General features: G+C 41.0%; 1 long non-coding RNA gene across 1 annotated transcript; it reads right to left on the bottom strand.

Moving 5' to 3' along the window:
• Nucleotides 1-3,671: 3,671 nt before the first annotated feature.
• On the bottom strand, nucleotides 3,672-22,324 carry LOC139326951 (uncharacterized). The gene is made up of 5 exons (XR_011601614.1): nucleotides 22,212-22,324; nucleotides 12,066-12,159; nucleotides 7,900-8,125; nucleotides 4,674-4,753; nucleotides 3,672-4,172 (listed from the first exon to the last, which is right to left on the bottom strand). It is a non-coding gene; the product is annotated as an uncharacterized lncRNA (long non-coding RNA).
• Between the last annotated feature and the right edge of the window lie 485 nt (nucleotides 22,325-22,809).

The raw sequence follows: 22,809 nt of genomic DNA, 5'->3' as shown, positions 1-22,809 counted from the left end.
CAGAATTAACTCACAGCTATGATTGTCAGTCTCCTGTAGGTGCTATCAGTACAGCCACTTCACTGTGTCTCCCTTTTCTTTAAGCCATGTGCTAATTTTTCCAAGGATAGCCACATCCATCAATCCCAAAACGAGAACATATACTTCACGGGTCTGTATTTGTGTCAGAAGCACCTACAAAGCTGACCAAAGGGTGCATCTGGATTGAAAGGATTTGCCAGTGACAACACCGTGGTCCATGGGATGCCCAATTGCCAAAATTAAAGGTGCTCCTCAGTAGTAAGTTCCACTTAGCTTCGCTACAGGTTCAGAATCGGGAGTGCATGGCACGTCTGTGTTGACGTCCAGGTGGGTGGGCGGAGCCTCCCGCCGCTGCCACTACTGATTCGTCTGAATGGAGGCAAACCAGGAGTGAAATGCTCCCGATTCAGACTGGCTCGGGTGAGTAGGTAGCGATGGCAGCGGACAGTTCGGAGAACCGGTAGCAAAAATCCCTGTCCCCGACCCCCATGCCCAGCTGAGCCGTGAGATCATCAGAGACTTTTTTTCCTTTTAAATGGCTCTGACGAGTTGCTAATCAGACAACTCAGCTTGGATTGCCAGAGCCATGTAAAAGAAAAAAAGTTTCTTTTTTCTCCCCCCTCCCGCCCCCGCCCCTCCCCCCCAGCCTCCAGCTTAGCTGCTGGTCGCAACACTGTAATACCTGCAATCTATTGCATCAGCAAGCAACTGAATCTCCCTGCCTGCAATCAAGCTCATCAGTGAGCAGCTCTATCTGCAACTTTAAGACTTGTGGACTTCAACTCCCAGCAAAGCTGGCTGAGGAATTCTGGGTGTTGAAGTCCACAAGTCTTAAAGTTGCCAAGGTTGGAGACCCCTGTTCTATTGGGTAAGTTTTTTTCCTCTTTGGGAGCTTAAAAAAAAATAGTTAATTGGGGGGGGGGTTTAGACCCATTTTGGGTCTAGCACAGCTGCTTTTACATTGTGGGTGAGCCAGTTGTGTTGTGTTGTGATTTGTAGGTTAAAAAAGGGTAAAGAAGTGACATTGACTTGGCCACGCCTACCCAGTCACCTTACCACCAAGCCCCGCCCACTAATTAAGCCACGCCCACAGAACTGGTAGTAAAAAAAATTAGATTTCACCCCTGGAGCAAACCAGTAGAAACCCACCACTGGTACTCCTCAACTTATCACGGTTTGTTTAGAGATGTTTCAAAGTTACAACATGTGGGGTTCATTGTCTAGTTTAAAATGATTGCAAATCCAAACTTAAATAAGAAAACAATGGTAATTTTATTTGCTACTTTGCAAAGAGGGTTCACTGCGCATACACACAAGTACAGTGGACACTTAAGCCATCAATATACTTTCTTTATATTCCCTATCATCGTCGCAAGTTTGCCTCCCACCTTTTCCTCATTGGCGGAGCACTCAGGTCGTCACAATCTATGCAAGGCGCCTAAAATGAATACATTTTCCACTGCCCCTTATTTACAATTTATCTCTATTAACTATTAGTTTCTAGGGTAGTCCTTTTTGTAGTCCTTCTACAACAGGGGTGTCAAACTCGCGGCCGGATGTGTCGTGTGCTGGCCACGCCCATCCCCAGTTTAGCGAAGGGAAAAAAGTTGTGATATGTCACATTTATTTATTTATTTTATTTATTTTGCTGCATTTCTATGCCGTCCAACTCCCAAGGGACTCTGGGCGGCTTACAACAAAGAATAAAACAATGCGAACAATCCCATAAAAAATGTTAAAAAGAAAAACATTAAAACATTAAAAACTTTAAAAACGTTAAAACACATGCACTCCAATTCGTGGCCGGGTCTCACAAGATCATTATAATGAGATCAATGGCCCCAGGCCTGCCGGAAGAGCCAGGTCTTCACCACTTTGCGGAAGGCCAATAGGATGGAGGCAGTCCGGACCTCAGGAGGTAATTGGTTCCAGAGAGCCAGGGCAGCCACAGAGAAGGCCCTCCCCCGCGAGCCGACATTGTTTAGCTGACAGGACCCGGAGGAGATCGACTCTGTGAGATCTTACCGGTCGCTGGGAGCTATGTAGTAGAAGGCAATCTTGAAGATAGCCTGGCCCTGAACCATGTAGGGCTTTAAAGGTAATGACCAACACCTTGATTTTCATGTCGTCACAAGTTTGACACCCCTGTTCTACAATTTCTGTAAAAACAATACTCCTTTCTCCTTTCCCACACAACAACACTGAAAAAAGTGACTTATGACCATTTTTCACACTTATAAACATTGCAGCATCCCCATGGTCACATGATCAAAATTCAGCCGCTTGGCAACTGATTCATATTTATGACCGTTGCTGTGTCCTAAGGTCCTTTTGCCACCTTCTGACAAGCAAAGTCAATGAGGAAGCCAGATTCACCTAACACCCAAGTTACTAGCTTAACAACTGCAGTGATTCACTTAACAACTGTGGCAGGAAAGGTTGTGAAATGGGGCAAAACTCATTTAACAACAGCCTCACTTAGCAATAGAAATTTTGGGCTAAATTGTGGTTGTGTAGTTTGAAGACTATCTGTAATGCAACCTTCCAGGAGTCTCCTTTCATGTCCCCCTACTTCACGGGTGGCAGTGAAGAAATATTTACTATACAATCTTTCAAGAAGAGTCCAAAAGAAGGCACATTTGTACATGCAAATTTGTATATGCACACATTTGTACATGCAAATATGAGCAATTCATGAAAAATTGAATATGTTGCATTTGACTTATTTGGGTATGGAATCTTTTAAGAATCCTACATTTTCCAGCCAGCTTAATTGAGAAAAAAGTATTTTTGCTCCCTATTGTATATGTATACAAACTTTATGAAGTTTTTATACTATCCATTTTTTTCTAATTTTCTTTTTTCTACAATTTCCTGTGACTATTGAGTTGACATTATAGATGTTAGTATGAGACAATCTAGCTCCATCTAGAGAAGACTCGATGGTTACCGCCATTGGCAGGAAGACTTTCTAATGTGTTCTGTTCCTTGAAGAGTCTGGTAACTTAAAAGACGACTCAAGAAAGAGGTCAAAGCATCAGTAAGGAGGATTTTGTACATCTTGCTGAAATAGAGCTAAGGAACCAACAGCAGCAGGAATAGATGCTACAGCAGTTAGTTTGAAAATGGGGATGGGGACTTAGTAAAGCAAGATGCTTCAAACTGTCCTCTGTAAGTTCTCAGTTCTGAAACATATATTCAAAATCATCATTCATCACCCTTTATTAAAGGATTATAACTAGTAATCGTACTGTCAGCACTTCAAGCTGCATTTACTCTAGTGCTGACATAAGAAGGAGAAGCGGAGGCATCTGGAAAGGGACGTTTGACTTTTCACCTACTTATTTTCCCTGGTGATAATATCCCCTAGGAGATGGGATGGGAGGGGGGAAATTCCTTTGAGCTGGAGCAGTAGATTAGGGGTAGAGTGACTTGGAAGATGGCCAATGAGTGCAGAGGAGTGGGGAACGGAAAGGGAGGGTTTTGGGTCTGGAAGTCAGTGTTGGCTACGATGGAGTCGGAGTTAGAATGTTGTGCTTAATAAATGGGAGTTTTTCATCAAAGACTTCGTTTGAAATGCAATTTATTTGAGACGACCTCGAAACCTGACACGTACATTGCCAATAAAGTTTAATTTTAATCGTTAACAACATAATAAGCCTATATCAGTGATTCTCAAAGTGTGGTCTGGGAACACCTGAGATCCTTTCAGGAGATCTGCAAAGTCTAAGGAATAAATATTTTAACACTTCTCAGATTTAATTTCTAATACAGTACTTATCAATAGATATAAACCACATAAACCAAAGCTTTGTGGATCCTCCACCATTTTTAAAGATGGAAGAGGTGCTGACAGCAAAACATTTAAGACCCACCAGCTTAGATAATATTTATTTGCAAACAGGAGTGTAATTTGCAAATCTGCAACATGGCAGGTGTGGCTTCATAATCAAAGTCCAAAGGTGCTGTCATCTTGCAGATTTTGAACCCTGCTGGACTTTACAAAATATACCAAAGGCATTTCCATTCACACAATTTTAGAACAAAATACAGAGGTAATTTCATGCCCCTGCTGTTTCTGTTTCTCAGTCCCGCAAAAGCAGTTTGAGAATGAATGGGGACTTCTGGTAAAGTCACTTCTTCTGCTGACACTGAAAAGAAAAAGGCAAAAAAATAATAATACTGTTACTATCGCGACCAAACTTCCATCATCCTAACTTCAAAAAAAGGTTCTTCAAAAGTTTAACAAGCATTTTTTTTTATAAATCCCATATAGCAAATTATCCAGCTCACTTTCTTGATTTATTGTTTGAATATCCCTTTTAATGATTAAAACATCAGCCAGGTCCTGTTGTATAGCTAGTGTAACATCTTTTCCCATGTCATTCTCATAGCTTGTCATTTGTTAATCCACTTTCAGCAGGTCTCAATCTTGCCAGGTAAAACTTGTTCGTCTTCCATAATATAAAGAATATAAAGAATTCTTTATGATTCATTCCAAAATCTTATTTCAAATTCATCTGAAGCCTTAAGCCATTTTTAACTTTCTAAAATCAAAATAATCATTTTGTTGTTTATTCTCCCCTTCCCCCCTTTAAGTTCTTAAACTTGTAATTAAAACTTTATTTGGCTATGGATTGACCGAGACTCACCTGTCCAACGGGTAGTCCTTATTTAGTGACTGTTCAGAGTTATTACAAGAGTGAAAAAATAACCTTGCAATCAGTCCTCCCTGTAAAGCAAAGGAAAGCTGAAGTAAGATCGTAAGTACCGTGGTGGTTTCACTTATCAACCGCTTCACTTAACAACTGTGTTACCAATCCCAACTATGGCCTCTACCTTTACTCCAGGGATGAAATCTAAAAATTTTTGCTACCGGTTCTGTGGGTGTGGCTTAATTAGTGGGCGGGGCTTGGTGGTAAGGTGACTGGGTGGGTTTGGCCAAGTCAATGTCACTTCTTTGCCCTTTTTTAACATACAAAACACAACACAACACAACTGGCTCACCCACAATGTAAAAGCAGCTGTGCTAGACCCAAAATGGCCCCACAACAAGCAGGAACCTCACACAGCCACAAAAAGCTCCAAAAAAACAACTTTCATACTTTACCCACACAAAATTCCACATACAGCTTTGTGAGATTTTGTGTGTTTGTGTAGTTAGAGTGAAACACTACAGAAACACACTAAATCTCAGAAAGCTGCACAAATATTATTTTATTTTAATTTATTTTTATTTTTATATAAAAGCAGCTAAATTTAAAACTTCCTAAACTTTAAATGGCTAGGTCTAAAAAAAGAACAACTAAAAAAAACCCCAATTAACTATTTTTTTTAAAGCTCCCAAAAGGGGAAAAAAACTTACCCTATAGAACAGGGGTCTTCGACCTTGGCAACCTTAAGACTTGTGGAATTCAACTCCCAGAATTCCTCAGCCAGCTTTGCTGGGAGTTGAAGTCCACAAGTCTTAAAGTTGCAGATAGAGCTGCTCACCGATGAGCTTGATTGCAGGCAGGGAGATTCAGTTGCTTGCTGATGCAATGGATTGCAGGTATTACAGCAAGCGGCAGGCGTTGCGACCAGCAGCTAAGGTAAGCAAGCTGGAGGCTGGGGTGGGGGGGGAGAAAAAAAAGAAACTTTTTTTCTTTTAAATGGGTCTGACAATCCAAGCTGAGTTGCCTGCTAATTAGCTGGGATCGTCAGAGCTTGGCTCGTCAGAGCCATTTAAAAGGAAAAAAAGGCTCTGATGATCGCGCGGCTCAGCTGGGCATGGGGGGTAGGGGCAGGGATTTTTGCTACTGGTTCTCTGAACTGCCCGCTGCCATCACTACCTACTCGCCCGAGCCGGTCCGAACCGGGAGCATTTCACCCCTGCTATACTCTATAAACTCTGCTCAGCATTTATTTCTTCTTGGTTAGCTCCTGCTTTTGCAAAAGGAAGGGTTAGTTAAGGAAAGCCAAATACAACAAATTTCTTAACATAAGGATGGTTTTGTGTCTTGTCAGTCCATGACTCTAAGACCAGCCCTATATGAAATTAATGTACATCAAATTCTATCCAATTATAAATAGAAACAACAGCTTCATCCTTAGTCTACTTTAATGTGCTTCTCATAGCAATCATGGAGGGGAAACTGAGGCCATTCCTTCTGCAACCTGACTTTGCCCTTACAGTCCTGCAGACTTTGAAACTACAGCCCATCATTTTTTATTCCCAATTTTACAGCTTTCTGATATCTACTTTCACCTCATAACCCATTTAATAACAAAGTTCTCCGTGCACTTGGCTTTTTTTAAAAAACTTAAATTATTCATTCTCTGACAGAGATCCATCCATTTCCCTCCAGACAATACATTTTTGCTTTGCAGTCTGTTATATTTGACAAGGGTTAGTGAGTTAATGATCTTTTAGAGTAGTTGTGCTTGATCAATAACCATAACAAAGAACATTCATTCATTCATTCATTCAAAACATTTGTATAGCTGCCCATCAGATATGAAACTCTGGGCTGCTCCCAATCAGCAGCTAAAAACAACGTTAATATATCATTAATGTTTACATACACTGTATCTATTAAAACCACCAACATTAACTTTATTTTAAAAACATTTATTATAAACTATTCAAAAAAACAGATCTAACAAAAGAGAAGGTGGAGTTACATTATATATAAAAGATCAATACTTCTCTATAGAAATACACAAAACCAAGAATAAAAAACTCCTAGAATCCATATGGGTCAATATAAAAGGGGGAAAATGACATTGCTTAGGCCAGCCAACCAAACAGAAGAAATAGATGAACTCTTTGCAAATGTATGTAGGAAACATACCACAATAGTAATAGGAGACTTTAACTACCCAGATATCAACTGGGAGACAAACTTTGTAGCAAGTGGGAGATCGAACATATTCTTAACCAATTTAGCTGACAACTTTGTCATCCAAAAGGTAAAGGAGAGAACTAGAGGAAAAGCTATACTGGACCTAATTCTTACTAATAGAGAAGAAGTGATAGAGGGAGTTGAAGTTGCCAGAACCTTAGGTGAGAGTGACCACATCATATTGGAATTCAATATAATGCAAACACAAGCAATAGAATATAATCCAACCAGTGTCTTTAACTTTAAAAGAGCTGATTTAACAAACTGAGAGAGATCCTAAGAAAATTTGATAAAAATCCTAAAGGGAAAAACAACTCAAGAAGTATGAGAAACTCTGAAAAATATTATTATAAAAGACCAGTCTAAAACAATACCATTGAAAAAGAAAGACAAGAAGAAACTAGCATGGTTGCACCAAGATCTCTCTGATAAACTGAAAGACAAAAAGGATAAGTACAAAAAATGGAATGAGGCTGATTATGTTGGTCTGTGATTCTGAGGGAAAATGATCCAGAGGAATGGATCCATCCCTGAAAAGCAGAGTAACTGAAATTCACAAGGAAGGAAGAATTCTCTCAATTTTTCTAAAATATGGTCTATAGGTAAGCTTTCCAGATCTTTCCAATTGAACATAGCTTCCAGCTCTTGGCTTTTGTACTACAACTGAGCTGATGATATTCCCAGGCATATGAAATGCTGTTAATATTTTAGAATATTAATATTAATTTAGAATTTAAATTGATCATATTTAGATAATTAATAGAATGCTGGAGGCATATTCTATTAATAAATTATGACGGTTTCTTGTGTCAGTTCAAACTTGCATTTCTTGCATTTAGAAAAAATGCATAAATACATTGACAGAACATAATCAACCTAATTACTGAATTAACCCATTTTCAGCATTTGTGTAATTTGTTGAAGCATGAATTAGCTAAACAGTCAGAGTTTGCATGACATCCTGAACCACAAGAAAACTAAATTTAATACCAACCTTGTACATTTCCTAGATTTTTCTCCTCGCTTCTTCATTTCTCTTTAAGTTTTCTTGACCTTTTTAAAAGCTTCATTAACATTTTACCCACCATTCCAACATGTTTATTTGCATTTAATCTGCATTGCAGACATTTTACCCATAAACTAGTTAGAAAGTTGGTTATTCAAGGTTAAAGGGAGATGATTAGCCTTTGGAATGTAGGAAGTTAGCATCCATCCCTCTCCTAGGAAAATGAGATATTTTAGGAAATATTAACAGGGCAGGATATTTTCCCTAAAAGGGAGGCAGAATCTCAGCCCGCCCCCCCACACCTTTGTCAATGGGTCATTAAGGCCTGGGCCAATCTATTCAACATAACAAAGATCTCCTTCAGGCAGAGCCATAGTAGGAATTGCCCAAAGCCCTTTCATTACATCATCACCCAGCAAGATTCAACCAAGCATAACACAGAGACAACCTAAAAAGCTGGCTATGACCTCTAACAGCAACCAATTAGGATACTCTTCTTGAGCCCCAGGAAGTTCAAAGCCAGAGGGGGTATAAAACCCAGAGACTCTCAGCATCCCTTCCCTTTTTTGCCCAGGATCTCAAGCCATGTGATCCTGTTCATCAATAAACCTTTCTGTTGAGTATTGAATGGCAGATTCAAACGAGCCAATCAACGAAAGAGACCTGGGAGTGGGAAACTTAAGCAAGCATCAATGGCTGAAGCTGCGGACAGCTCCGGGCTATAAAAGGAGCTGCCGTGGCTGGGATTCCCCATTGCAGTTACGGAGCTTAAATAAAGTATTTGTTGCTAACAGAGTGTCCAGTCCTTCTTTACGGCCCATACTTAACACTTTCCAAGCAACTTCCATGAATTCAGTGTCTTTTTCCCCACCTGGAACTGAATCCAGAAGGATATTTCTTCCAACAGGAAGGATTAGGAGATTAATTTGCCTCAGTCTGCCAAACATTTAGTGTTTGTGCAATCCTGACTGAGATTAGACATGGATCAATCAATACATTTCTAATTGTTTGAGACTTAAACACTGTACCCAACAGACAGAACAGAATTATAGAGTTGGAAGGGACATTGGAGATCTTTTAATCCAACCCCCTGCTCAAACAGGAGACCTTATACCATTTCAGACAAATGGCTGTCCAATCTCTTCTTAAAAACCTCCAGTGTTGGAGCATTCACAACTTCTGGAGGCAAATCATTCTACTGATTAATTGTTCTAACTGTCAGGAAATTTCTCCTTAGTTCTAGGTTGCTTCTCTCCTTGATTAGTTCCCACCCATTGCTTCTTATCCTGCCTTGGAGAATAGGTTGACCCCGTCTTCTTTGTGGCAGCCCCTTAGATATTGGAACACTGCTATCGTATCAGCCCTAGTCCTTCTTTTCATTAAATTAGACAGTATTTTTCCAATATCTGTTTGTTTTAAATTTGTTTTTTGAAAGTTTACATTGTTTAGTATGTACAACTGTATAGGCCAGTGATGGCTAACCTTTTTGCTGTCACATGTCAAAAGCAGGGGGAAAGCAGGAGGTCGTGCATGTGCGTGCCCACACCCATAATTCAATGTGGCCTGCCCCACCCTGCGCATGCACGCGTGACCCTCCCTCGCTCCCCTGCTTTTGGCACATGATGGCATGATGGGCCCAGTAGGCCCATTTTTCGATTTCCCCAGGCTCCAGAGGCTTTCTAGGAGCCTGGGGAGGGCAAAAATGCCCTTCCCCATCCCCCCCAGAGGCCCTCTGGAGGCCAGAAACAACCCATTTCCCAACTTCCAGTGGGCCCGGAAGGCCCCAAAATCAGCTGGCCGGCTTGTGCATGCGCGCTGGACCTGAGCTAGGGCAGCGCTTGCGTGCCCACAGATATGGCTCCCCGTGCCATCTGTGGCACGTGTGCCATAGGTTCGCCATCATGGGTATAGGCAATATATATTTCACTATTATATTTCTTTTGTAAAAGCTTCCTTAATGAATTGCATTATAGTATTAGTGCAAACTAATCTGAAGATCCGCCCTGGGTCTTCGGAAAGGGGCGGCATATAAATTGAATAAATAAATAAATAAATAAACCGATAATTTTTTAAAGGATAATTGGCTTGATGTTTAAAACTATGAAATAATTATATCACTTATTCTAATTTATCTTCTTGGAGATATTTGCTCTATTAATGTTTTAATGCATTGGGATTAAGAGACATGGAACAGAGGATTGTGTCTGAAATGAAAAAAATAAAAGATACACCATTGGAAACAATGGCAACACAAAACATGCCTTTGCTCTCTTTTACTTCTAAGACCATAGAGGTTGTAGACAGCAGCCCAACTTGGTGCCACGCACCACAAGCTGCAGAAAAATTGGCCAGGGAGATGATTTTTAAAAGATAACCATAAAAATGTTCATAGAAAAGAGGTAGCAGGGTACAAATAGAGCCAAATTGAGACCTGGCTCAAAAACAGTAACTGTGAGAGGGACCTTGGAGTCCTAGTAGATGATCACTTGAATATGAGCCAGCAATGTGCAGCAGCAGCCAAAAAAACAGTAATACAATCCTGGGTTGTATAAACAGAGGTATAGAATCAAGATCACGCACAGTATTAGTACCACTTTATAAAGCCCTAGTAAGATCACACCTGGAATACTGCAGCCAATTTTGCTCACCACGCTACAAAAAAATATTGAGATATTTGGAAAAGTTCAGAGAAGAACAACTAAGATGATTAAAGGCCTGGAGACCAAAACGTATGAAGAATGGCTGCCGGATTTGGATTTGGCTAGTCTAGAGAAAAGAGGAATTAGGGGTGACATGATAGCAGTATTCCAATATTTGAGGGGCTGCCACAAAGAAGAGGGAGGTCAAATTATTCTCCAAAGCACCAGAAGGTAGGACAAGAAACAATGGTTGAAAACTAATCAAAGAGAGAAGCAACCTGGAATTAAGGAGAAACTTCTTAACTGTGAGGACAATTAACCAGTGGAACAGTTTGCCTTCAGAAATTATGGGCGCTCCATCACTGGAGGTTTTTAAGAAGAGACTGGACAGTCACTTATCTGGAATGGTATAGGTTCTCCTGCTTGAACAGGGGGCTGGACTAAAAGACCTCCAAAGTCCCTTCCATCTTATTCTGTTCCATTCCGTTCCGTTCCGTTCCGTTCCGTTCCGTTCCGTTCCGTTCCGTTCCATTCCATTCCATTCCATTAAATAAATATTCCTTTCAAAGATTGCTATGGGAATTTTGCTCACTGCCTAAACTGAGGAAGCATTGATCAGGATTTTTTAGTGAGGAGGCTCTAAGCCAAGACTGGTCTGGGGAGGCTTCTGTAGCTTGGTGTACCTGTATCCTCTGAGCAATGTTAAGCAGTTGGATCAAGCCATCCTCCCGCCCTCCGCCCCCCCCCCCCACAAAACCTGAAGTGATGCAATGTCAAAGGAGGACAGTGGTACTTTTCAATAATTACTTTGCAATTCAAAGTATCAGGGCTCATGGCTTTGGGATGAAACAGATGCCAACTTTGCAAAACGCAGGGAGCCACCTGAGCAAATAAGCTACTTAGTTCCACAGGAAGTTAATATAATTTATCTCCCATGCATTGAATAGTTTCTATCAGACCAGAAATTACAATTTGGCAAAGATTTTGAAAGAACTATGGGGCTGCTCACTCAATACTCAATCCACCTGTGGTCCTGGGTTCTCAAGTTGTATCAAACAAAGACATCCACAGAACACACTAAATCAAAACCCAAGGGAAAGACTGCAGCACAATAGGATACTGTGTTTGAACTCGGTCAAGGACTCCAATGTTAATTAAAGTAAATTGTTCAAGTGGCCAGTCACATTGCCAAACAGTAGTGCATGTCTCAATAAAGGACTAAACTATTGTGTAGTGGGCTTCAGAAGGCAAGAACCAGACCAGCAAAGCTATAGCAGTATTTATTGACTCAAAACGAACTGAGGAACAGCAGGTAAATGCCTGTAATTTATACTCCAGGCCCACAAGGTCTTAACCAATTATAATGCTTGAAAAACCCACCCAAATATAAATGTTCAAAGTTTCTCTCCAAAATAGTTAGAGCTAACAATGAGGGTCATTTAAAGGATGGTTTCACTTTAGCAGGGTTAACACAACTATATACACTCAATACGTAATAAAACTGGTCTCACAAACCTGCAAATCTGACTGCTATTCAGAGGGTGACAAAATATGAGGTGAGGACTTCTAAGCAATTCTTCAACATGCACCAACAGAACTCATGCGAAATCTGCCAGGAGAGATGTAACACTTTGAAAGTTAATTACCTGTATTAATAGGAGATTAAACAGTGCTGTCACTATGGGTAGGTGGAAAGCTGCACAGAACTGTTTTGTGCTATTGCATTTATTTCTGGATTATTTTTGCTTGGCTGGCTGCAGTGGTGGGTTTCAAAGTTTTTTACTACCGGTTCTGTGGGTGTGGCTTGGTGGGCGTGGCATTGCTTGGTGGGTGTGGTAGAGGAAGGATACTGTAAAATCTCCATTCCCACCCCACTCCAGGGGAAGGTTAGTGCAAAATCCCCATTTCCTCTTGATCAGCTGGGATTTGGGAGGCAGAGAATAGATGGGGGCGGGGCCAGTCAGAATTTTTACTACGGTTCTCCAAACTACTCAAAATTTCCGCTACTGGTTCTCCAGAACTGGTCAGAACCTGCTGAAACCCACCTCTGGCTGGCTGGGCTTTGAGTAGAACGGGCATTTAAAAACAAAAGATTTTGCTTCATTGTGAAAAAGGCCTGAAATCAGACTTGGTTCAAAAGTGAGTCTAACATCTCTCCAGACATAACTTCGATCTTTTAGAAGCCAAGTATCATTTTCTTCCCCAATTCTGCAGCATCCAAGCAGTCACCCGTTCTCTTTGTAGCCTCTCAACTGAGTCAGCCCAACAAGAGGTTGCGTGCTTCAATGCTCTGTTTGCCGATCTCCCAGCTGGTTGCTAATTTCCGATTCAAATGTGCCCACCATTTTAATGAGGTACGCTTCCTGTTGAGTCAGACTTTGGGATATAGCAATCAGCCTACTGTTCTTAATCCCACTGTAATTCTGCCTTAGAAATGAAAAGAGGAGGAAGGAGAAAGTGGTGGAGAAAGAGACATGACAGAATAGTCTTCTTGAGCCATTGTAGGTATATATATATAGAGAGAGATCTAAGGGGATGTGGAAGGCCCCATAACTATAAATTACGTTCAGAAACCCTGCTTAAGGGGGCTGTTGACAGCAATGACTAAAAACCCTTGTAGTTGGCAGGTTTCCCCTGCCAAACAATGCATCAGCCAATTTTTTCACACCACCCACCTTCGGCCGCCCACAGAGAAAGAAAGCAACAGTAGAAAAGGAGAAACGGGGCGCAACTTCTGGATGGGCCAGAATTGAGGTGCATAATGGTGGCAGAAGATATAGGGTGCATGGCCTATTGCTGCCCCAGTGGGATCTCATCAAGAGGCGGATTCAGAGACATGAAGGGAAAGCATGAAGGGAAATAACACTCTAAAGTTCAGCCTTCCAACCTTCTGGAGAACTTTTTGATGATGACCTCAGATGGGGCACAGTTGATGATATCATCAGATCCATTTGTCTGGAATGATAATAGGGTCTTCTGCTTGAGCAGGAAATTGGAGTAGAAGACCTCCAAGGTTCCTTCCAATGTTGTTTTTCTGTTAATTATGGTCAATTTTCAGGACTTGTGGGGTGGGTTCTGGGAGGCACAACATTCTCCCTCTTACCCCTCCCTTCTGCTGCCAGCAAAAATTAGCCATTTTAGCACCACATATCAGTAGCATAAGTTCATTGGCTCCCTGGCCTTCACTATCCTTGGGTCTCTTCAACAATTCCTTTCTGGCTGTGACCATGGGACTGAGATTTTCCAAGTGGAAATTGTGCAAAAAATATTTACCCAAGTTAGGAGACCAGGCAATTTTCTTGGTTTCAGAAAGAAGAAAGCATAATGCAATTGTTAAACCCATCTCTGTTGTGCGCCTTATGATTTTTGCCATTATTATTTTTTGCTGCTATCTCATTAAACCTAGTTGGTCACCCTCCCCTTCTTCAGCTCCTTTCTCAGAAAATCATAAGCAATTAATTTTTGATGAATGCAGATGTTTCTCCATATGCCTGCGTAGACTCAACATCATTGTTCAGAGCAGGCCTGTTGTTTCAGGATGAGGAGCAGCTCTAGTACTTATTTTTAATTTTATTTATGGCATTTGTATGCCACCAGACTTTAGAAACAGTGGTCTGGTTTGAATATTGTAAAATTGAACAGAAATGTCTCAGACTATGGCATTTCAATACATCCCTGAGATTTTTATTTATTATTTAAAGGACTTCTCTTCTACCTGTCACCCAGGAAAAGCTTCTGGAACATCTTACAGATAATAAACATTGAAAGGTACCTTGTATAGAATTCATACTCTCAATTTAATGAGACCTGTCATTAAAAAAAAGACATGGATAGGTTAAAAAGGGCAATGCCATTACCAACTGTTAAGGTCGTACAAGTCCTAAGGCATTCAGCAGGAAGTTTTTCTTTATTTATACGTATAATCAAATTTCTAAAACCATCCAAGTCAATAGTCTCTGGCAGTTTACAAAAAAATAACAACCAGCCAATCAAAATCCCCAATAAGATTTGTCTTTTTTCTTCACTGCTGAAAACAAATTTCTCCTTCACCACCCCCCAAGAAAAAAAATCTGGAACAAAGAAAATCAAGGTATAATTTGTGGATCATATATTTTGTGGACTGAATTTAAGAGAGAGGGAGTTTAGCTATTTTGAAGGAATAAAGGATTGTAAGGTTTTTGTCCCTCTCTGTAAACCTAGGAAGAATAATTTGTGCCCTCCATCACCTACCCTCCACAACAATTCATTTGCAGCCCTCTATATTCCTTTCAGAGTAAATGAGGGCTAAGTGGCAGACTGCGAGTTCAAGTCCCACCTTAGCGATGAAAGCTACCTGGGTGAGTTGGGCCAGTTACTCTCTCTGAGTCCAATCTACCTCACAGGGTTGTTTTTGTGGGGAAAATAGGAGGAGGAAGGTGTATTGGATATGCTTCCTGCTTTGAGTTATTTATAAAAATAATAAAGGCGGGAAATAAATAAAAGAAATAAATATTTTCCATTCTATTTTTATTACAAGTATTCCTCAACTGATGACCACAATTGATCCTAAAATTTCTATCCTTAAGAGACAGAGTTGTTAAATGAATTTTACACCATTTTATGACTTTTCTTGCCACAGTTGTTAAATGAATCACTGCAGTTGTTAACTTAGTAAGACTGTTGTTAAGTGAACCTGGATTCATAAGTCACTTTTTTCAGTGCTTCTTAGCAAACCTGGGCAAATTGAACTGTCCATTCTAGATGGATAAATACATCTTTTTTTTCCTTTCTTTTTCTTTCTTTCTTTCTTCTTTCTTTCTTTCTTTCTTTCTTTCTTTCTTTCTTTCTTTCTTTCTTTCTTTCTTTCTTTCTTTCTCTTTCTCTTTTTCTTTCTTTTTCTTTTTCTTTTTCTCTTTTTCTTTTTCTTTCTTTCTCTTTCTCTCTCTCTCTCTTTCCTTCTTTCTTTATTTTTCTCTCTCTCTCTCTCCCTTCCTTCCTTCCTTCCTTCCTTCCTTCCCTCCTTCCTTTCTTCCTTTCTTCCTTTCTTTCACCAACCACAATTCACTTCCATAGACATGCTGGATCCAAGGAAAATTTTACCTAGGCTTTTATCCTATTATTCATTATAAGAATCTTAAAAGCAGTTGACAGCAATATAGACATACAATTACAAGATAAAAATAGCCCCTTTAAAAGACAATAGAAAACCAAACAGAAAGATTTTTTAAAAGACATCAGAGTTGTGGGCCATAAAAGAGAGGGAAAGTTTTGCAAAGATCATAGCCAGTTAAAAAATACAATACAATGTAGGATCCAAGGACCTCCTCAGGGTGGTGAAATTGTGTTAAAAAAACAACAACCCGTCAAGATGGCAACCACTGCTGCAATCATAAAAAGATAACAGAACATAAGCATTAGAACATAATTGAATTGGGTGGCCAATAAATTTAAAGCCATCATCATTCATCAGTATCCTTCTGGATTGGATCCCTGGCCTATCTAATTCAGAAATCTGTTCTCCTAGAGGTCAACAACTGCACAAATTAGTAGCCTACTCGTCTCCAGCAGATGGCCTTCAGAAGTAGTCACACTGCCATTAAAAGTAATGGCGTTGGAACCTGAGGACTCCCATGAATTGATCTAACCCTTTTTCAAAACCAGGAAAACTGGTAGTCAGCAACAATCTTTTTTTAACACACAATGCAACACACACAGGGATGGGCTGCTGGGGGTTCACAGGGGTTCGGGAGAACCTCTAGCTAAGATTTGGTGCAGTTCAGAGAACCCCCAAATCCCGGCTGATTTGGTCTGGCTGATCCCACCCTCCCAGGAGTCCCCACGCGGCCTGTTTTGGATGCAGGTAAGTGCAGGGCGCGTGCAGAGGCTTGGGGAGGGTGAAAAACTGGCCTACCGGAAGTTCGGGAAGACCAGAAACGGGCCCATTTTGCCCTCCCTGGCCATGGTGCAGGTGGCTGACTAGGCCATGCCTACCATGGCCACACCCACCCAGCAACCAGGCAGAGAACCCCTTGCTAAAATTTTTGAAGCCTCCCCCCTGAACACACATAAAAGTGGGCAGGTCTTAATTTTTTAATCCCTTCTTCAGATGCCCTTGATAGGACTCCCTCCAAAGTTCACAAGTGAAGAAGTAAATAATATGGTGTCCTTTATGCAGAATTTATGGATGGCTTACCATATGAGTGGTTAGATCAGAAATCCATATATATAAATTTAACAGGCTTTTTTTTTTTAATGGCTGTAATCTCACAAATTGCCAAATCTTGTGAGATGTTGATATTTTTACATATCCCTTGGGCTTTGGAGTGAGAATTTGCAAGATGTTAATGGTGAGATCACTGAAATTACATGAGAATTGGAAAGAATGTGTGATGTGACCCCAGCATCTGGGGAAACTATATTGCATTTGAAAAGCTGGTCAACTCCTGTCAAAGCAGGCTAAAGTAACTGGACATATTCTGTAAAGCAAGCATATGGCAACAGCAGTTCATGCCTTCATGAAGTTCATGACTATATAGCTGAAATATCACAATATGGTTTACAAAGGACTACTCTTGAAATCCACCTGGAAGCTTCAAATGATTTAGAATTACAGTGATGTATTTACTGGCTGGGACTTGCCACCATGATGTATTTTGTCTTGCCTTGGCTTTCAATTAACATCTGAATGTAAATCAGGTACTGGCCATTACTTACAAAGCCCCACATAGCTTGGCACCAATGTATTTTTAGGAACTTTCTCTAGCTGGAATCGACCTTCCAGTTGTGCTAATAGTCCTTGATTTCCTCAAGAGGCTACCGAGACTTGTTATGTGCTGCTCTTCTGTTTGAACTGATGATGGTTCCTACAACTTTGGCTTCCTGACAACTCTTGAAAGCAGAAGTGTACTAGGCAGCCTTATGTTGAGGTTTATGTCCGAGATGGTGACCGTACTATGGTTGTTAGGTTTTATGGTTCTCTATGTCATTTTGATTCTTTTCAGTGGATGGCTTTTTAATGTTTCATAACTGCTGACTCTAGATTGCCCTGGGTGATAAATCTAATACATAAATCAGTAAAATAGCCCAGTCTCCAGAGGGTCTCAAAAACCTGAATGATATCCCACCCACCCCCACCCCATTTCAGTTAGAAGCATTTCCTTGTTTTTGTAGCAATGAGTGACTTACACTTTCCATAACACTAAAGAAGGCAGGAAGAATTGAGTGGCTAGATTTGGGCTAGATTTGGGCTAGATAGGGCTTCAGGATGTTGACCTTTTCTGAGTGTGGGATCTCCCTCTGAAAGTACAGTTATGTTTCTATTTTTGATTCTGTATCTGGCTTGGTGGTAACATTTACTTCCTTCCTCTTTCTCTCTCTGGTGAAGTACACAGAGAGGGTAAAAGGAGACAGGAGAGAGACAATTGCTTTTAAGAGGTTGAGCAGATGCATGCAAAGTCATTTGAAATGCTTCGTTTAAACGGGGTGCATGCAGGCAGCTTTTTCTGGCTGTCTGCAGGCAATTCTGATCAAGCCGGAAACTCACCGGGACTCTTCTGCTTGCAAGGTTCACTTTCTTATTGAGGGAAGACCCCCCCTCTCCTAGAAGAATGAAATACTTTGAAAAATATTAAAAAGGCAGAATATTATATTTTCCTGGATGAGAAATGGAGAAGCATGCTCTTGGAAAGCAGCCCCCACCTTTCTTAATAGCCCCCAGCAGATTTTTTTTTTTGCCCATTAAGAAAGACTAGGCCATCCAGGGGTGAAATGCTCCCAGTTCGGACTGGATCGCCCGATCCGGTAGCGATGGCGGTGGGTGGTTCGGAGAACCGGTAGCAAAAATCCCTCCCCCCCCCCATGCCAGCTGAGCCACACGATCATCAGAGGCTTTTTTTTTTACTTTTAAAAGCATTTTTTCTACCACCTCTTCCGATGAAAAAATGCTTTTAAAAGTAAAAAAAAAAAGCCTCTGATGATCGCGCGGCTCAGCTGGGATCATCAGAGGCTTTTAAAAGCATTTTTTTCTGCAACCCCTTGGCCGAAGAGGTGGTAAAAAAAATGCTTTGAAAAGTCTCTGACGATCCCAGCTGAGTTGCCTGATCGGCAGAGAGGTATTTTTTAAAAAGCCTCTCTTCCGATCAAGCAACTCAGCTGGGATTGTCAGAGAGGCATTTTTTAAAAAGCCTCTCTGACGATCCCAGTTTTGTTGCCTGATCAGCAGAGGCTTTTCAAAGCATTAGAAAAAATACTTTGAAAAGTAAAAAAAAAAAAAAGTTGGCCACGCCCACCCAGTCACATTATCCCCCCCAAGCCATGCCCACAGAACCGGTAGTAACAAATTTTACATTTCACCCCGGGGCCATCCTATCTACAGTATAAAACAAAAGACCTTCAGCTCCAAGATGATGGATTAAGACATGACCCTCCAGGACATAATAGGATACTATTAGCACACTAGCAGCAGAGCTCACTACAATGTACAATCTCCTAAGGATATTGCTCAGTCCAAACTTCAACCAAACCTGGCTGCTCAGACAACCTACGAGCCAGCTATGACTCCTACAATAACCAATAGAATATATGTTCTTGCACAGGAACAGGAAGTTCAAGGGCAAAGCCCAAGAGAAGGTATAAACAGCCCCCCCCCTCTCAACTCCATGTGGTCAGCTACCCAGAACCCATGTGGTTCTGCTTCCTCATTAAACCATCTTTCCAATCAGCCTCCATCTTTCCAGTGTCTTTCCCTTGGCTTGGAACTGAGCCAGATGGATATTTCTTCCCACATTATAAAAGCTTGAAGGTTCTGAGATGTCTATTACCTCTGAAAGCATTGGGGATGGTCCCCAGAGCCTCTTGGGAGTTTATGCACACAGGTAGTCCTTGACTTACCACCAGAACTGGGACCAGAATTGTCATTGAACAAGATGATCATTGAGTCATGCCCGATTTTATAACCTTCTTTTGGTGTGGTTATTAAGCGAATCCAGTTACTCCCATTGGCTTTGCTGGTTGGAACCAACTGGGAAGGTTACAAATGGCACCCATGTGATCCTGGGATGCCACAACCTTACTTAAATACATGCATGTTGCCAAGCGCCCAAATTTTGATCACATGACCATGGAGAGGCTGAAAATGTCTAAATGTGAGGTCACTTTTTTCACTGCCATTGTAACTTCAAATGGATGCCAAATGAATGGTTTTAAATTGAGAGCTCCTGTGTCTAGGTTTCCATTTCTGTCTTCCACTGTTCCTGCATCACTCAGGATTCTGAAATATCAATTGTAGGAGAATTTTCCCAAGGGCACATTTGAACCATAGACCATAACACATTACACAGAATGCTTTCCGGTAATATCAGCATTGTGTTGTTTCTTTGTGTCATATATATAGGTATATACATAATATTTATGTATTTATGTATTTATGTATTTATGTATTTATTTATTTATTTATTTATTTATTTATTTATTTATTTAGCCGTGTTTATATAGTGTGTATTGGAGGTGGTGACCTGGGGTGAAATCCAGCAGGTTCTGAGTACCGGTAGCAGAAATTTTGAATAGTTCAGAGAACCGGCAAATACTACCTCTGGCTGGTCCCAGACTGGGGTGGGAATGGAGATTTTGCAATATCCTTCCCCCAGGAGTGGGGAGGGAATGGAGATTTTGCAGTATCCTTCCCCTGCCACGCCCACCAAGCCACACCATGCCCACCAAGCCACGCCCACAGAACAGTAGTATAAAAAATTGGATTTCAAATGTGAAGGTGTACGCAACAAAATTTCATTTTAATGTATACCAATTAGTGTACATTCAAAGTGACAGTAAAGTTATTATTCTATTCTATTATTCTATTCATTCTATTCTATTCAATAGAATATTATTCTATTCTATTATTCTATTCATTGCAGTTAACGATGGACCTAAAGAAGGGTGGGGGTGGGGTCACAGTCCTTCTTTATAGTCTTATGCAAATTAGAGCATATTTCTGAGTGAGTACAGCAGCAGGGCATTTGACCAGATAGATCCCAAGCAAGTACTGTATTTGATTGGATGCAGGTCATCATGTGCCTAATGAGGTCAGTGAGGCTATTAGGCTGTCTTTATGAGGCAATGGGGCAGGACTACAAAGACAATGGGGCATGGAAAGAACAAAGTGGCAGTTATTCCCTGGACATAATTTTTTTTGAGGGAGTTGCTTTCCATTGCTTTCTCAAAGCTCTGATCGTCTCCCAGAATTTTTTCTCAGCTTGTCCTTATTCCTTGGCCTTTTATGACAGAGCTGACAAAGTGGTTTTCCCCGAAAAGTGTTTTTGCAAATGGGGCAGCTGCACAATTTGACACTATAGAGTTGCTGACCCTGTGCTTTGTTTTCTTCCGGAAGATGCAACTGAGTTAGGATCTTTAGCCTGACCTCTTTTCCCCACCCCACAAATTCTCTCATTTCACAGTTTGCAGCAAACCAGGAGAAACGATTAACCTGAAGGACAATCTTATTAACACAAATTACATCTCCCTGGCTTTGGTCCAGCCACATTTTCACGATTTCTTTTTCTAATGGCCCCACTTTTAATGTGGGGCAGACCTGGGCACTATTCAAAAGTGTAAGTGCAGCCTCACATTCTGAAATGTTGCACAACCCAAGGATTTCTGGCTATGAGGAAGTCATAGAGAGCTGCATCAAAATAGACTCCAAAGAGTTCATATTAAGGACAGAATCAGTGTGTGTGTGTGTGTGTGTGTGTGTGTGTGTGTGTGTGAGAGAGAGAGAGAGAGAGAGAGAGAGAGAGAGAGAGAGAGAGAGAGAGAGAGAGAAAGAAAGAGAAACAGAAAGAAAGAAAAAAGAAAGAAAGAAAGAAAGGAGAGAAAGAAGGAAAGGAAAGGAAAGGAAAGGAAAGGAAAGGAAGGAAAGAAAGAAAGAAAGAAGGAAAGAAAGAAAGAAAGAAAGAAAGAAAGAAAGAAAGAAAGAAAGAAAGAAAGAAAGAAAGAGAAGTCAAGTTTCTGTCTACAACAGCATGATCAAAGCTCTGTCATTGGACTGAACCATATTAGAACCCAAAAGTTCTTAAGTGAGGCTTGTTTGGATGCAAGGGCCCAACTGGTCATTCTTTCACTTAGATTCTTTCCTAAAGTTTCGTATTGGTTATCTGTCAGCTAACACACTTTTCTTGTCTGGTTTGGAAAATGTGGCCTGCTTAGTAACCTTATGTTATCAGCTTCCTCCAGATCTGGTAACCATGTCACCCAACGAGTTCTGCAGCTCCATAAAAAGCCCATCAAGAGTCATGGGAATATATATCTCTGTATTTTAGAAGTGTGTTTGTCCTTATCAGCTGTATGGAACAGATAAAACAGATAAAAACACAACTTTCCTTTAGCTAGCACACTCTTTAAGCCACAGGAATAATTTTCTTCATCTTTTTCTTCTTCTATTCATATTGCTGCTCATATTTGTATCCCCCGACTCCTCAATATCCTGCCCCCACCTCCCTCAGCTGCAGCAGAAATATCAGGGAAAAGAAACAGCATGAGATGTAATTATGTTTGGTCAGGCAAATGATAGCTGGCCAGCCATCCTCCTTTTGATGGATGCTGGTGGTGAGTTTACAAATTACACACACACACACAAACTTAAACCACACAAAATATCCATGTCCCACTGAGTCATTGTTATTTCCTTACCTGAACAGAATGATCAAGGAAGGGCAAAAAGACAATGGCTCAGGAACAACTTCTGACTTCCTGTTGGTTTCCCCCCATTAAGTTTCTTTGTAGGAATCTGGCAAGGAGCATTGAAAATCTATCTTTCCTTCCCTCCCTCCCTCCTCCCTTCCTTCCTTTCCTTCCTTCCTTTCCTTCCTTCCTTCCTCCCTCCCTCCCTTCCTCCCATTCTCTTTCCCCTTACCTTTCTTCCTCCCTTCTTTCCTCCCTTCCACTTCCACTTCCCCCTCCCTTTCTCCTTCCTCTTCCTTTTCTTCCTCCCTTCCCCCTTCTTTCCTCCCTTCCCCTTCCACTTCCCCCTCCCTTTCTCTTTCCTCTTCCCTTTCCCCCTCTCTTTCTCCTTCCTCTTCCTTTTCTTCCTCCTTTTCCCCTTCTCCTTCCCCCTTCTCACTCCCTTTCCTCTTCCCCTTTTCTGTCCCTTTCTCCTTCCCCTTCCCAGCAGGAATGTAAGTGTCTGCTGCTGGGTTGGAGAGGAAAGGAAGGATTGTGAGACTGTCTGGGAAACTATCACAGAACAATGAAAATAAAGATCATGTGACTGCAGCAACAACAGCCCAAC

This window comes from Pituophis catenifer, unplaced genomic scaffold (genome assembly GCF_029215685.1).
Source record: "Pituophis catenifer annectens isolate HBS135680 unplaced genomic scaffold, rPitCat1.0.hap2 SCAF_398, whole genome shotgun sequence".
Classification (NCBI taxonomy): Eukaryota; Metazoa; Chordata; class Lepidosauria; order Squamata; family Colubridae; genus Pituophis; species Pituophis catenifer.
The sequence above is the reverse complement of the archived record's forward strand: the minus strand, read 5'-3'. Positions and strand labels throughout refer to the sequence as shown.